Below are 12,822 nucleotides of genomic sequence, written 5' to 3'. Positions count from 1 at the left end.
CTATCTATCTATCTATCTATCTATCTATCTATCTATCTATCTATCTACCTACCTACCTACCTATTGAGACAGGGTTTCTCTGTGTAGCCCTGGCTGTCCCGGAACTCACTCTGTAGACTAGGCTGGCCTCGAACTCACAGGGGTCTGTCTACCTCTGCCTCCCAGGTACCATGATTAAAGGTGTGGACCACCCGGATTCTAGGATTTTTAAATGTTCTGTTCTATGATTCAGAGCAGTTTCGTTGGCAGCGCAGAAGCAGGCGTGTGGTGGTGGGATCACATTTCCGCCTCTTGTTATTACTCACTTAACCCCACTTTGCCCCAGGGATTGTGAGGATAACATTCCTGGTGCTCATGTAAGTCTTCCCAGGGGGTTCCTTACAGCTCATGCTTGCTCCAGGGAACACAGGGTACTGTGCCTGGTCTGTCCTGTTGGGGACTGCAGCCCAAATGGGACGTTGCACTTCCCCACCCCAAAGACTAAAAGGAAAATGCTGAGATCTTGTCAGCTCAGCCAGAGAGGCCGTGGGAAGGTCATCCTGTTATCCCAAGGGGAAGGCACAGTGTCCGGGAGAATAGCATGTAGAAGAGCACACTGGACACACTGGATAATGGCTTAAGGAAAAGGTCCGTAGGGAGGGGCTGTCGGTGCCATGTCTGGCCACGAAGGTGGAGAAAAGAAGCCCCTGAAACAGTCCAAGAAGCAGGCCAAGGAGATGGACGAGGAGGAGAAGGCTTTCAAGCAGAAACAGAAAGAGGAGCAGAAGAAACTCAAGAGCTAAAAGCCAAGGCCGTGGGGAAGGGGCCCCTGGCCACAGGTGGAATTAAGAAATCTGCCAAAAAGTAAGCTGTTCCTCACGTACGAGGTGATGGTGACCCTCTTCCGTTCCTATTCAAACATCTGGATCCCTACCATAGCATCTTTGCCACCCACAGCTAGAATGAAGGGTTATCTTGGAGCCTATTGTACATTGTACTTTTGTAATAATAATAATAAAAATGGTCCACAGGACCAGGACAAAGAGAAACTACAGGGCTGTTGATGAAGAACAATGCCGCAGTGAGTTCATTGGTTGGAACCTGAGAAACCTGTTCTTCAGCGTTCCCTCAGCTGGGAACCTGGCTTTATCAGGTTTTCCATCAGTGAAGCCACCAGTTAAGTCACTTGCTGGCTAATGTTGATCAGGCCCCGAAAGTACAGAGGCCCTCCACATTCTTTGTTGTAAACCCCTCCAGCCCCAGGAGAAATCGATGGCCGACAACATTCTTCCGCAGTTAGCACATTTTAGATTGGTATCATTTATTAAGTTCTAAAACCTTGAAAACTGGTCACCCAAAGCACTCCAGCCATTGGTCCAGGTGTTGTGACAAATGAGAAATTTTCTCTGGACCAGTCAGTCATCAACAAGAGGACCCTTCAGAGAGAATTAGGAACCACAATGGGGTGTTTACACTTTTGGGGGGAGTGGGTCCATATTACTTCGTGCAATGAAAAAAAAAGTTATTTCAATGCAAAATTTTCATCAATCCTATTCTAGTCTAAAGCTAGAGAAACGTACACGTGAATGCTGGCTGGGGTGGGACGGTCACCTGCGGTCACCCAGTGCTCAACACTCAGGAGACTCCCACTCAGGGCCTTACAACGTACGTAGTCAGTCCTGTTCACTGGATGACAGATCATGCTCAGCAGCACAGACAAGCCAGGTATGGTGGGGCACCAAGTTCCAGCATTCAGGAGAGAAAGGCAGATCTCTGAAAATGCAAGAACAGCCTGGTCTACTTGGGAGAGTTTCAGGTACATAATGAAACACATCCTCAGAAAAGAAGCCGGGGGCAGACTAGGAGAGGAAAGAAAAGAAAAAAAATTAAAAAAAAACAAAAACAAAAACAAAAAAAACCCAACAGCTTATAACCAGGCTGAGGGACATGCGTATAGTCTCAGCACTCAGGAGGTTGGAGCCAGAAGATCACCACAAGTTCTAGGCCAGCGAAGGCTACACAGTGAAACTGTGTCTCAACAATTAAAATTAAATGTGGTTTAAAAAAGGAAACAAGGAAAGAGGGTCTGGAAAGACGGCTGAGTGATTAAGAGCACATACTGCTCTTTGAGGGTTTCCAGCATTCACATCAGGCAGCTCCCAACTACCTTAACTTCAGCTCCAGGGGCTCTGACGTGCTCTTCTGGCCTCCTCAAGTACCTGCACCTACATGCACACACAACAAATAGACACACATACACATAACTAAAAAGATAAAGTAAATATAAAAATCAAAGTCAAGAAGATAAAAGGGGAAATAGAAATCAGTATCTACAGGGAGAGTTGCTTTACCGTGCTAATGATGTACAGACACAAAGTATACATTTCAAATAAACAGCAGTGAATAGGTGGTTTTGAAAGGAAATTGGGAGCTTCTCACATTGTTACACTGCCTAGTTAGAGGAACAGAAAGAGAGAGAGAGAGAGAGAGAGAGAGAGAGAGATTGAGGAGAGAAGACTGGTCAAGGGTATAGGAGAGAAACCGAGTAAGCAGGAGGTGAGAGGGTAAACTGAAGTCAGCACCAAGCTTAAATGTCTTCCTTTGATGGAAAGAAAAAAAAAAGTCATTTCCGGTGCTTGTATTATCTGTGGATAATGAACATACTGGCAGGACACAGTATGTGCTCTCTTCATTGTGTGGCTGTCATTTATTTTTCTATTTGTATCAAATTTATTTAGTGTGTGTTCATGCGTGTGCATGTGTTCATGTGCACACACAAATAGAGGTCAGAGGACAGTTTGCTGGAGTCAGTTTTCTTCTACTTTGTGGGCTCTAGGGATTAACTCAGGTCATCAGACTCAGCAGCAAGAACCTTTAACACTGAGGCCCCATTAATCTGGGTGTAAATGTTTTCTGGTCTGTGCTTGTTTTGACTAGCTAGAAACTTCATCACCATTACGCTTTGGGAAGCTGAACTCAAGGTAAAACCCGTGTCTTTGATCTCCAGTTTCTTGGGGTACATGGCAGATTGCCTTGATTTCTAATGATAACATTAAAAAAAAAAACAAAATAAGAAACTTCTTTTATTATACTGCTGTGCAAGTAGAAATATGTCCTTTTAAACCCTCAATATTGCTAGGTAATTAACATTCCCCATTCTAGTAATTTATTCCACCAAGTGGTTTTTTGAATTACATAGATATTTAAATTATATATTATATTATATAGATAATGATTTTCTTGTTTTAATGAGAGTGTAGTCACAGTCAGTCACTCTGAAAAGGCAGCACCCAGAGTCCGTCTATCTTTAGAAATTTTAACACACACACACATGCACCCACGCATGCACGAACTGGCACACACACACGAAAACACTTCTGTAGCACTGGAGTGTGTAAAACATTACGGGAAGTTCATTGTAGTTGAGTTCAATCATTTACTTATAGGTTGGTTGTGAAGCACTTGAAAGTACTTTGTTCCCAGGGAAGCAAAGCTATAAATGGTGCTTTGTTCCCCAGGCTCAAAAGACTGTTGCAGAAGTGTTTGCCTTTGTGATGAAAATAGAAAAGAAAACACAGTAACACAGTGGTGGAGACGAGAGGAAAGCTAACAATGTCAACCTGTTGGCCTTGAACCCTCCAGCACCATGGATTCTAGTACAGCGGCATGGAGAGATCCAAAAGGCCCAGGCCCTTTGTAATCTCAGTTGAAAGCCTGTGTGTTCTTCAAGGGCACCAAGTTGTGCTTTTGTGATGCTATGTTCTGGTTTTGTCTTTCCCGCTGAGCACAGAAAGAAGACAAGAGAGGAAGGGCAGCCTGAGATGCCCAGAGAGCTCAGAAAGAAGGGGTGGGAACGTGGAGAGAGACTCTGGGTGGCCTTTATTGCTGTCACTGAGTCTTGCCCCGCGAACACCAACTGTCTGTCCCACACACGCCTCTTGTGTGCGGGCTCCTAAAGCTCCAGCTCACACAGCCTCCATCCTGGGGAGCTGTCCCATTTTCCCGGCTTCCCCACTAGCTAGCAGACTAGAAAAGCATGCACCATGCCATTTCATAATTGTTTGCTTACATATGTTCCCTTCACTTGCCTAGGAAACTCCTCAAAGGAAGGGAGAATTTAAATTAATTTTTAAAAAAGGATTTCAGGGACCTACTTAACACAGGATGTACGTTTCATTTGTCAAAGTTGACACCGAACTATGGGTAAAAACCGTAAACACCAGGACTGAGGTGAAAATGAGAGAAGACATTGCCCCTCCAAAGGGAAGGCTCAAGCAGGGAAGGAAGGAGTCAAGCTCCCACTTGACAAATGATGGTTGTTACACTGTGAGGTCCCTGTTGCCATGCTGTCCTATCAGCAAGTCTTGGTGTTTGTATGGGAATAACTTGGCAGATCTGGGTGAGTCTCTGACCTGGCTACACAGGGGAGCACAAAGTGGCTGTCGGCAGCCTCCAGGTCTAGTTCAGAGATGGAAATGTGACCTAAACAAAACAAACAAACAAACAAGCAAACAAACAAACAAAAACAAAAAATGTAAAAAACAGAAACCTCCATTTCCCCCAAATTCTGGTGTTTAGACAAAAGCCAGTCCCCCTCCACCAAAGAAGCCATTTTCCTTACCTCTAGTAGAAGGGACAAATGGCCATCTGTCAGCATACCAACGTGCACGCTAGCCTCCAGGCTCCCTCGGTACCACAAGTACCCAGCTCTTCTGACTTCCTCCCACCATAAACTTCTCCAGCTCATGGGCTCACCCCTCCAGCTTCTCACTCTCTTTATAACTCTGTTATGTTGACTATGTTCTCTCTTGATCCTCTCTTTTTCCCTCTCTTGGTCCACTGCTTCTCTCTTGGCCAGGCCCAGTATCCTGGGCATGTCTAGTGTACCACTTTCTCTCTCTTCTCTAGATTCTTCCAGATGCCTCTGGCCATTCTCTTCCTCATATCTACAATTAAAAAAAATAAAAATAAAACAAAACAACAACAACAAAAAAAATTCAAACAATCTTTCCCTTAACCGTACCATGGATTGGTTATGTCATCAGTATACACGGTATGTGACCAAGCTGGATCTTCTGAGGATGTATCTCCATCCTGTTGAGCTGAATTGAGAAGCTGGAAGCCTGTGGCACATCCAGAGGGATGGTGTGGTGGTAAATATTCAACCCTTGCTTCTTGAGGGGGGAAAAGTTCTTGGCTTATTGCATTGGCCTCTTCCTAGAATGGAAAATTCTTCTACCACAGTTGATTAGAGGCTCCATTAGGATGTCCCTCACCTAGAGATAAACATAGAAGACATGACCTAGTCTCAAAAACATCCATGATAGACATTTAACTAGGAAGAGAAGAGTTAAGTGGATTTGTTACATTCATCTTTCAAAAGTTTAATTTTAATCTCATATATATTGTTTTTCAAATCTTTTTCAAGAATTGCTAAGTACAGGTTCACACATTCTCTAGAAGTTGACATTTGTCTCTGAATAATTGGTATGAGCTGGATCCAGTCACTCATTGAACGAGAGCTGTCTGGCCATCTTGGAGGAAGGAGCTAAGCAAGTGGTTCAAAATGAGAGACATGATCCTATATGATGCTTGGGCTTAGAGGTAATTTATGAATTTTTCATTTTTCTTTAAGTACACAGTCACTTTAAGAATCCTGAGATTCAAATACACTTTAAGAAGTTCCTGTCAGGCTCAGTGGAGAGCACCAGCTGCTCTTCCAGAAGACCAGGTTCAATTCCCAGCACCCACATGGCAGCTCAAAACTGTCTGTAACTCCAGTTTCAGAGGCTCTGACACCCTCACACAGACATACATGCAGGCAAAACTCCAACAAAGATGAAATTAAAAAAAATAAACAAATAAATAAATAAGTTCCTATTAATTGCCAGTCCTTTATCAACACACTAAAACGCTTTGACAAACCTGAATAGGATCACTTTTTAAAAATTATTTTAAAAACTCGAGTTGGCATCTCACACTTGCTTTAATTTGGATTTCTTTGGTTTAGTAAGGTTGTGTACTTGTTTATATAACTTTGTCTGCCATCTGTTCACTTTTCTATGGGGTCTAGCCATTTACTTCCGGATTTGGAAAATCTCTTTATACTTTACATTACAGGGCATCGTCAAAGGTCTTTTTCTGTGAAGAAGCTTGTTACTTCTTAGTTGTAGGGTCCTCTTGTTTATAAAGGAGCAAAATGGGCAGTCTGTGAGAAGGACAATGGCCCATCTTATCTTCTCATTCCACCTTCAAGACTGCCGAAGTTTATAGTCTATCAATATTCAGTTGGTTATTGCAAGAGGGAATTTAAATTCTTGCCCTGGGACTGTTTGAGGCCAGGATAGAACACCTTTCATAAGCCAAGTCACCCTGAGGGCCTACATTGCTAAGCAAGTAACATTAAGCCACATACAAAATTCTCCTCATAAACAAGTGGCTTTCTTGTTCTCTCTAGGTTGGGAGTGAGTTGGTCTTAGTCCTGTCTTGCTTTGTTCTAGTTTGAGGTCTTTATCTATTTTCGGCTTTTTCAGGGGCCAGAGGGATGGCTCAGCTGTTTAGAGCACTTACTGCTCTTCCAGAGGGCCTAAGTTTAGCTCCCAGCACCCACATGGCAGCTCACAAACATCTGTAACCTCAGTTCCGGAAGACTGGACAGCCTCCTCTGGCATCTGATCAGGAATGCGTGGGGTGCACATACGTAAATGTAGACAAAACACTCACATACATGAAAATAAATAAGTAAGTAAATAGATAAAAATAGATGTTGGCCAGTCAGTTTATTCTCTGGGCCTTGGTTTCTTGATCTCAGATTTGTAGGTTAAAAATATACAACACTATGCAGTATTTGGGACATGCTTTCATTTAAAAAAATATCCATTTTGTTTATCTAAAACTGAACTGAACATCCTTTATCTGCTAAATCTGCCTGAACACAAGAACAAGAAAATCAGGGTACTCTGACTAGTGACTAGTTGTGGTCCCAAGTATGGGGAGTCCATGAGAAGAACATTCTGGCATCATGGTGAAGAAGTTGCTGGTGAGGTCAGCACTGATTTAATCAGGGACTGTAGGGGACTAGAGATACAGTCAGAAGGTAACCAAGACACAAAAGTGGAATCAGAGACCTGAAAACCATAGCATTGGAGTTAGTGACGGGGTTAGGCACTAGAAAAACAAAGCTTGATTCCCCAGTCTCTTCCTTGTGTAGAGATGGACAATGCTTTCTCATGGAATGTCTGCTTTGGTTACTAGTGTTACTGGACTTGGGGTCACAGCCTGTGCCCAAATGAGCCAGCTTTGGTCACCCACCCTTGATAAACTAATTAAAGCAGCCAAATTAATGGTAAAAGCAAGCATAAAAAATGCATTCAATGTGGCCACACTGGGAAGGGAGACAAAGGGGCCTGATGACCCACCCAAGTCCATCTGCAGGGTTCTGATGTGGGGTTAAAGTTTAAGCAGAGGACCGGAGCTATGCGTAGCTCAGAAGCCCTTCATCCAGGTGTGGTCCTGTCCACCACTGACCTTTCTGGAAGGTATGATGATGTAAATCTCTTTCCTGGAGAAAAGTTCCCTTCTGGCTGGTCCAGATCTAGGTCTTTTCCTTCCCAGCATGAGATCCTTGAGGAAAATTCTGCCTTCTTGGGTTCCATTGTTTCAATAGTCTGATAGTCAGGTGGGAGATAAAGGGAAGACATTTTACAATGTCTTCGTCTTTGGCAGGCCAGCTAGACTAACAGTGACTTCCTGGACTCATTCTGAGATGGACAGATTACACTGTTCTCGGGCTCAGTTTGAAGACTGGTTTTCCTGGCCACACAGTTCCCATTGTTGTAAATGATTAAGATTTCAAACTGAGTGGTTGCTGCTAACACAGACTCCTAACCCTAGCATTCAGAAGGCAGAGTCAGGTGGATCTCTGTGTGTTTGAGGCCAGCGTGGCCTACAGAGCAAGTTCCAGGACAGCCTGGGCTACACAAAGGATTCCAATCACTGCCTGAGTTAGAACACTGTAAGTCCATCAGCACCTGCTACCCAAAAATGGCCTAAGAAGGATCTTCTATACCACCACTCAAATTATATCTAACAGTTTCTAAGTTGCTAACATCACCTTAATTGTTAATATCACTTAATAGCCAGATCACAATAAAATTTCTGCAGCTGACGCAGTTGCTCTCTATAGCTGATTTCCTCAAACCCACATCCAGGTTAGGCTCATGCATTGATTGTACTTGATTGTCTTGGCTCTTGAACCTGGTTTAACTTTGAACATTTTCTCTTATTTTCTTCTCTTCCCTTCCTCCAGCCCTCTTTTTTCCTTCTTTCTTTCTTTCTTTTTTTTTCCTTTCAAGACTAAGTGTTTGCCTGGAAGAATTTCTACATCTGTTTTTTTTTAAAATAAACAAACAAACAAACAAACACCATTATTGTTTCATTGTAGTGCTACAACTTTTTCTTCTATACTCTTTACTTCATAAGGATCTCATGTCCCCATTTGTCTGATATTTTGCCTATACACTGTGGTCCTAGCACACTTGTTAATTACAACCCTTGCCCTCTCCCGATGCCCTCATTAGGATTATTAACTATGGGTATACTCCATGTAAACTGAAAAGTTTGAGAGTTAACCAGAGAGGGGGTCCTCCACTTGGCTTTTTTTTTTCCCCCCATCAGGAAGCATTGTGGGCAGTGCTTGGACCATGAGATCTCAGCTCTGTAAACCTTGGCTCTGCAACTGGCCAGTAGCCTGGGGGGTGAGACTTTGATGCTGTACTGTCTTCCAGGAATGTGGTATCCTCCAAAATATCTCATCTACTGGCTTTGGCATTAATTGATGGTCCTTAACTTCATCTGTTTTTCAGTGGAGATTGCGTAATGGTGGTTTTACTGGAAAGTGAATCCAAGGCCTTCATGTATGCTAGGCATGCATTCTATTACTGAGTCTTAATCCTTAGTCCCCTCTTCTTCCTCCCCCCTTCATTTCATTATTTTTCTTCTCCTTTAAAATTCTTCTAGAAATTTATTTATTTTATCTGTGTGAGTATGTGAGTGTGTGTGTGTGTGTGTGTGTACACCATACGTATCCATGGCTTTCAGAAGCCAAAAGACGACATCACACCCTTTGATGTGAGCCAGTGTGCTGGGAAGCCAACCCGGGTCTTGTACAAGAGCAACAAGTGCTCTTAACCTCTGAACCTTCTCTCCAGCCCACTTCTCTCTCTTCTTTTGAGACAGATTCTCGCTACACAGCTCCAGCTGGTTTGGAAACTGCTCTGTAGAACAGACTGGCCTTGAACTCACAGAGATCCACCTGCCTTTATGTCCTGAGTGCTCAGATTGAAGACATGGGCCGCCATGCTGGACACCCTGGCCCAGCATTTTTATTTTCTATTTTGATGCCACGCCTTATTGACTTGCCCAGGCTGGCTCTGAGCTCTGCAGCCCAGTTGTCTTAAAGTTGCTGTCATCTTGCCTCAGCCTACCAACTGTGTGAGATTATAGGCCTGCACCATCAGGCTTGCCTGTGGTTTTCTTATTCTGCCACTCCTTTTATATTAATTAATTTGCATTTTTTATGTAAAAATTGGGGAGGATTTTTAGGTCCTTTAAAAAATGCTAGGATAAAGAACTGATTCTTTTCAAAATTTCAGATAATCTAACTTTATGAATTTCTAGCTATTGGAATAAATGAAGTAATTATATTAGCAAATTCTTATTTTAAGATTTTATCATTTTTGGACTAGTGGATTCTCTTATTGATTGATGGTCGAAAAGTAAAGTAGTCATTTACTCTTTTTGATAGTCAGATTGTCCCAAAGGTATCTATCGAGCCCCCTTTCTAGTATCTGTCCTAGATGGGCAAATCAGTGAGGGAGGAGGAGACACAAGATGACCAAGCTTATCTTTCTTCCTCACTACCATGGCTTGAAGCCAGCCTTAACTTCATAGGAGCCTCTGCCTCTTCTTAATGGGGAGTATGCCTTCTTCTTACTGTGATTGCCATTGATAACCTTTTTCATGTGTCTGAGTTTGGAATAACATTGCCTCTAAGGTCACTCAATGCTTTGTGCAGGTTGATCTTTTAAAAATTAATTTATTATTATCAAGAGTTATGTTGATTGGTTTTATTTTTTCACTTTTATATTGTATATTAATTTCTACCAATTTTACGCCAGATATTAAAATTTTCACTTCAAAAGTCATAACAGCAGGCAGCACACAACACACAAACACACACACACACACTCAGACACACAGTTGAAATTAGAAATAATAACATTTTAATGGTGATAACTCACCCTGCCCATCACATGAAACCATGACCTGAAAATAATCATAATTATTATTATTTTGGTTTTTTTGAGACAAGGTTTCTCTGTGTAGCTTTGGCTGTCCTGGACTTACTTTGTAAACCAGGTTGGCCTTGAACTCACAGAAATCCACCTGCCTTTGCCTCCCCAAGTGCTGGGATCACAGGCATGTGCCTGGAGTATTTTTTTGCTTTTTGCTTTTTTGAGACCATGTCTTGCTATGCAGCCCAAGCCACCTCAAAGTTGTTATCCTCCTGCACCCACCTCTTGTTTGCTGACCACACACACACACACACACACACACACACACACACACACACACTTGCATCTTACTTGGAAGCTGTTTGAATCCAGGTGGATGACATGGGTAAGAAGGAAGGCCAGGGAACTAGTCAAATCCCATCAGATAAAGGTAACAGAATATTAATCAAGAGCTGCAGCACCTCCTGCTGCTGCCCTCTCCTGACAGATAAAGCTTAAGTTCTTCAAGGCCCCTAGCCTTATCTCAACCTTCCACATCTTTCATGTAACCATCTCATGGCCAGAGAACTCTGCTATCTGGCTGAGTCCCGGGAACCACCCAGCTTGCCTGGGACTCCAAAGTCTCACTATGTTTCTAATTTGCTAGTGTTAGGTAGAGGCTGGACCACATGACTGATGAAGACAGGGCTTGAGGGTGAAGCTACAGGAATTATCAAGGAGTTGGTCTACAATCCATTGCATGCTCAGGGTGGAGGAAAAGCAGAGTTATGTCACCAGAGACTCTTGACAGAGTGGCTGAGTGCTGAAGGCAAGGGAGGAGATAAGGGTGACACAGAGTCTAAAAGTTCTCCAGCCCAACATGAGGCTATTAGAATGTTCTTTCCAACACAATCTTGGACTGATGCAACAAATAAAGGTTACTTTCATCTGAGTCTTTCTCTTAACTAATTATATGTTACACACTAGATCAGTTAGAAAGAATGTTGAGTTTTCTGAGCAGACAAAATAGGATACTGATTTGTCTATAGAAAGAAAAGCTTGAGCTTCAAGGGGCCTCAGTCTTCTGCTCAAGCCACCCACATTGTCCCCCTTCTTCTTCTCTCTTCCTTCTTCTCCTGCCACAACAGAAATGATCGGGCCACCAGCTGTCAGCAGCTGTCACCCTTCCTGTTCTGTTTTGCCCTCCCTGCACTTTTCCAACATTTGCCTCCACTGTCTCACTGCTTTCTCAGCTCTCTTCCCTCACCTCCCTCTAGTCCTGCCCCCAAACAGGCCTGACTTGGGAAAGGAAAAGTGAGTGAATGGTTTGGAGGCTGAGGGCAGGAACTCTGAGATCAGGAGAGACAGGAGTGGCCTTCGGCAGTAATTCTCTTCTTCCCAAAGAGCAAAAGAGGAAGAGCAATGGCCTTGATGAGGTTGCCGTGAAGCCCAGCGACAAGCCGTGGTTCTGCACAGAACCAGACTGCTCAGTGCTGATGCCACACACTGCCTGCTGTCTTGGTCTGTATGCCTAAACTGGCCTCAGCAAGGAAGTTCAGTCAGAGGGCATGTGCCAGAGCAGATAACCACGGCAGACATGCCAGGCCCTCTGAGGACTCGGGCTCCCTCTGCAGCTCCCACCTAGCCTCTCTTGGAGAAGATGTTTGGCAAAAGAGAACCAGAGACCTTGCTCCTGGGAACCACAGGGGTGTCCCGCAGGTGTTAACTAGGTTTTTAGATGCCTTACCAATGTTCAGGTGGCAACACAGAAGTCTAGGCTCTCCTTGAATCCCTTCTCCTGTCCTCTAAAAGGGGGTAGATGGAGTTAGGGACACTAGGTGATGTCCTCAAGTCTGTGGACAAAATCTATCTGCATCACAGATCTACCCTGCAATGGGAAAGCCCTTTCAGTGGGCAGTTTAGACTGTAAACAGGCTTGGACTGTGGACAAAGGACATCACTTTGAACCTGTTAGCTAGCCTAAGAATCACCTCTTCCTATGAAAAACGAATGTGACTGTAGAACAGTAAACACAGGAAGTGCTCAGTAGACACATTGTTGTAGCTGTTATCCCAGAGGCAAGAAAAATCATCCAAGACTGACTGGAGCTGTTGGGTCTCACTCAGGCTCTCACACAGACTGTCTTCTCATACCCAAGCTTCAGCCTCTCTCGGGGCTGATTTGGGTTTAGACATGCTGCCCTGTGTTTTCTTCATAATTCCAGATCCTTAAGCAACAGGCTGTGGGGACTGGGAAAATAACTTAGCTGGTAAAATCCTGCTGTGGAGGCAGGAAGGCCTGGATTTTAAAATGTCAGGTCTGCTGGCACACTTGTTATCCTAGCTCTGGGGAAATAAGCAGGCAGAAGGAATTCTGGGGCTCCATGGCCAACCTGCCTATCCTAATTTCTGAGTTCCATGTCTTGGTGAAGTACCTTGTCTCAAAAAACAAGGTGGACATTGCCCGAGGAACAACACCTAATGTCCTCGGTCTCCGCATACACACTCACCCTCCAACCCTGAACACACACACACACACACACACACACACACACACACACACACACACA

At 43.7% G+C, this 12,822-nt stretch overlaps 1 pseudogene; it reads left to right on the top strand.

Moving 5' to 3' along the window:
* Positions 1 to 653: 653 nt before the first annotated feature.
* LOC129693263 (translation machinery-associated protein 7-like) lies at positions 654 to 847 on the top strand (annotated as a pseudogene).
* Positions 848 to 12,822: the final 11,975 nt, after the last annotated feature.

The sequence above is a fragment of the Psammomys obesus genome, unplaced genomic scaffold, assembly GCF_907164565.1.
Source record: "Psammomys obesus unplaced genomic scaffold, mPsaObe1.curated_primary_1811, whole genome shotgun sequence".
NCBI classification, from domain to species: domain Eukaryota; kingdom Metazoa; phylum Chordata; class Mammalia; order Rodentia; family Muridae; genus Psammomys; species Psammomys obesus.
Note: the sequence above shows the minus strand (reverse complement) of the source record. Positions and strands in the feature narration are given on the sequence as shown.